The following is a 4,254-nucleotide window of genomic DNA, read 5'->3' as shown; positions in this document are numbered from 1 at the left end:
ACTCTGACTGTTGTTTGTGCATATGCACCAAACAGCAGTGTAGAGTATTCGGCCTTCTTGGAGACCCTGAATGAAGTTCTGTATGGGGCTCCAGTAGGGGACTCCATAGTTCTGCTGGGAGACTTCAACACGCATGTGGGCAATGATGGAGATACCTGGAAAGGCGTGATTGGGAGGAACGCCCCCCCCCCCGATCTTTACCCGAATGGGTGTTTGTTGTTAGACTTCTGTGCTAGTGAATCACTGCTCTCCCCGTAGAAGGTCACTGACCCTCTGTCTTGCTGCTACAGTGCTATTTTGAACTGTTTTGAGTCAAATGCACAAATATTGGATACTACATGGGTTAACTGGGAACGTCTGGAGGAGGCCCCTGTCCGTGAGATCTTCAACTCAAACCTCCGGCGGAGCTTTTCTGGCATCCCTGTGGAGGTTGGGCACCAAAGTGTTTCTGGAGAACTGTCCGCCATCTCAGGAGGGGGAAGCGGGGAACCGTCCAAGCTGTTTACAGTAAGGATGGGACCCTGTTGACCTCAACTGGGGAGGTAATTGGGTGGTGGAAGGAACACTTTGAGGAACTCCTAAATCCCACTGACACGCCGTCTCTAGTAGAGGCAGAGCTGGAGGCTGATGGGGGTTTCTCGTCAATTTCCCTGGTGGAAGTCACTGAGGTAGTCAAACAACTTCACAGTGGCAAAGCCACAGGGACTGATGAGATCCGCCCAGAAATGCTAAAAGCTTTGGGTGTAGAGGGGCTGTCTTTAACATTGCGTGGAAGTCGGGTACTGTGCCCAAGGAGTGGCAGACTGGGGTGGTGGTTCCCCTGTTCAAAAAGTGGGACCAGAGACCAGGGGTATCACACTTCTCAGCCTCCCCGGTAAAGTCTACTCCAAGGTGCTGGAACGGAGGGTTCGGCCGATTGTCGAACCTCAGATTGAAGAGGAACAATGCGGTTTTCGTCCCGGTCGTCGAACAATTGACCAGCTCTTTACTCTCACAAGGATCCTGGAGTGGGCTTGGGAGTATGTCCATCCAGTCTTCATGTGCTTTGTAGATCTGGAGAAGGCGTATGACCAGGTCCCCCGGGAGATACTGTGGGAGGTGCTGCGGGAGTATGGGGTGAGGGGGGCCCTTCTCAGGGCTTGGTATCTCGTCACTGCTTTTTGCGGATGATGTGGTCCTGATGGCATCATTGGTCCGTGACCTTCAGATCGCACTGGATCGGTTTGCAGCTGAGTACGAAGCAGTTGGGATGAGGATTAGCACCTCTAAATCTGTGGCCATGGTTCTCAGCAGGAAACCGGTGGAGTGCCAACTCCAGGTAGGGAATGAGTCCTTACCCCAAGTGAAGGAGTTCAAGATCCTCGGGGTCTTGTTCACGAGTGAGGGGAGACTGGAGCAGGAGATTGGCCGGAGAATCGGAGCAGCGGGGGGGTATTGCACTTGCTTTACTGCACCATTGCGACGAAAAGAGAGCTGAGCCGTAAGGCAAAGCTCTTGATCTACTGGTCGATTTTTGCTCCTACCCTCACCTATAGTCATGACTGGTTGGGTCACGACCGAAAGACCGAGATCGCAGGTACAAGCGGCCAGGATAGATAGATAGATAGCTTGCTACATTTCACTGGTGGGTAGCTTCTGTGTAGTGCTGGTAGCTTCTAGAGTTGCTGGTAGCTTAGCTCACTACATTTTCCAAGTAGCTTGCCCAACTAGTATAGTTACCTGGTGAGTAAAAGTAGCTATATATATATATGTTATGATTAAGTTTTCATTAACTCTATCATTAACGTAACTGTAACAGCAGGGGATTCTTAGTATATTAAATAGCATCTAGAACTAGTTAACTAACATTAGTATGGTGGATACTGTGTGTGTGTGTGTGTGTGTGTGTGTGTGTGTGTGTACAGTAGAAGAAGAAGCAGTTCCTGGATGCTTGCTCATGCGTTTAAGCTGATACAGTACATAACCTTAGTTCTGAGAATAATATCCTGTAATGAATGAGTTTTGGTGATAGAACTGCACAAATGTTCATTGTTATTACTGCTGTTGATAACCCTCAGCTTTCCATTATTGTTAATAATAGTTGCAACTTGCACTCTTTAATGTGCATTGAAAATTGCCAGCTGATAAAACCAGAGCTCCAGGGACCAGATTTATATAACATCCAAGGCTAAATGTAGCTCTTAACTGGCTGAGTTAGATGTTAACACTATACAGTAGAAAATCAGTCTAGTCTCCCCACTTGTAGTCATTGGCTGTTAAAGTCTTTGCAGTGTTGATAACACATAAGCAGTCCTTAAGAATGCTCTCAATTACATGTGTGTATGTGTTAGTGAGTGTAGTGGTGCTTATGGGACGTTGCTCTGGGACGGGTTGCTTGGTGACGGGTCGCTCGGGGTCGGGTTAGTATAAGGCTGGGCCAGAGTATACTCACTACAAAAAAACTAGACTACACCATTGATGCAGGACTTTTACTTAATACTAAGAGAGTATTTTCACATTGTTGTAGTATGTAAGTAAGAGAGTAAGTAAAGGAAGTACATGAGCTGAAGTGATTAATAATTTAAATTTCGAGCAGCACACCACAAAACGTGTTCACTCATGTTTTTATCAACTTAGAAATATAGGAAAATTTCGATCTATGTTAACTTTTAAGGACACCGAGACCATTTTACACGCCTTCATCTCATCACGCCTGGATTATTGCAACAGCCTTTTCACTTGTTTAACCCAAAAATCTATTGATCGACTCCAGACTGTCCAGAACTCACCTGCCAGGCTTTTAACCAGAACAAAGAAATATGACCACATTACTCCTATTTTAGCTTCATTACACTGGCTCCCAGTATGTTTTAGAATTGACTTTAAAATTCTATTGATCACTTTTAAAGCTCTTCATGGCCTCTCGCCTTGTTATATTTCTGAACTTTTAGTCCCATACACACCAGCACGTACCTTGAGATCCTCGGGTAGAGGTCTGTTGTCTGTTCCAGAGTCTCGACTGAAAACTAAAGGGCGTTGCTGTCAGGGCCCCGAGGCTCTGGAACAGCCTGCCCGAGGAAATCAGGTCGGCTGAGTCAGTGAACTCTTTTAAGTCCCTTCTTAAAACATACTTTTATAGGAAAGCCTTTCCCGATCTTATTTGACTTTATTTTATCCCTTTTATTTTATTCTATTTTACTAATTTTATATTTCTCTTAAACGTGTATTTTAGTCTTTTCAGTGTTTTCTTGCTTTTATCTTGTATTGTTTTTGTATTATTGTCTTTACACTTGTTAAAGCACTTTGTAACTTGTTTTTGAAAAGTGCTCTACAAATAAAGATTATTATTATTATTACTACTGTTATTATTAACAGGGCTGTCTGACTGTAGCTGGTGAGTTTGATGAATGTTTTAGTGGGGGGTTTAACATACATGAAGTTGGCAGGCCGGCTGTTGGGTAAGGGGGCGAGTGTAGCTGGCGGTGGTGGTGTAGGTGGGATGCAGTTGGGGTAGAAGCAGCTGTAGACCCCCAAATTCACATCAGAGTCAACCATGGAGCGGTCGACGGTGTCCCGACGCCTGCGTTGGCTGGTCTTCCCAGATACTGCAGATACAGAACAGTGTCAAATGAATAAAGATGCACACACTGGGCGGCTGTGGCTCAGGAGGTAGCGCGGGTTGGCCGTTAATCGGAAGATCGACGGTTCAATCCCTGGCTCCCCCTAGTTGCGTGTCGAAGTGTCCTTGGGCAAGATACTGAACCCCGAATTGAAATGAATGAGTGTGAATGTTAGTTTCCGTTTGAGCACTTAGGCTCAGTGTATGAATGTGTGTGACTGGTGAATGCAGATGTAGTGTAAAAGCGCTTTGAGTGGTCGAAAAGACTAGAAAGGCGCTATACAAGTACGGAGCATTTACATTTACACTGCTGAACGTGTGATTAGTGGTAAATAAACAAGATGATAAAATACAAATTCCAGTTATGAGGCAAACAGCCACCAAAATACAAAAAAACTTGAAATCCAGTGGCTTATTGTGATGTAAGCTATGGACTTAGACCAATAACAAAAGTGAAAATGAAAATAATGGCAATATTTAGACAGGTTCAACTAGTGTTTATGCTCATTAATAGAACATTATGCTGAGTATAATGTATGAGCTATAACAGTAGTCATCCTTATATTTTTTTGGTGAACAGTGAAACACATCATCACATTCAAGCAACCCAGGGTGACACTTGTTTTGTTTGACCGACACCTCCAAACCCAAATATA

The 4,254-nt window shown here is 44.7% G+C and overlaps 1 protein-coding gene across 1 annotated transcript in view; it reads right to left on the bottom strand.

The window, feature by feature from the left end:
* The window catches only part of LOC123966683 (fibrocystin-L-like), a gene marked incomplete at its 3' end in the record, with an annotated part of 20,800 nt that overhangs the window by 12,638 nt on the left and 3,908 nt on the right, over positions 1–4,254 (bottom strand). The window lies entirely within an intron of this gene.

This window comes from Micropterus dolomieu, unplaced genomic scaffold, assembly GCF_021292245.1.
Source record: "Micropterus dolomieu isolate WLL.071019.BEF.003 ecotype Adirondacks unplaced genomic scaffold, ASM2129224v1 contig_13990, whole genome shotgun sequence".
NCBI classification, from domain to species: Eukaryota; Metazoa; Chordata; class Actinopteri; order Centrarchiformes; family Centrarchidae; genus Micropterus; species Micropterus dolomieu.
The sequence above is the reverse complement of the archived record's forward strand: the minus strand, read 5'-3'. Positions and strand labels throughout refer to the sequence as shown.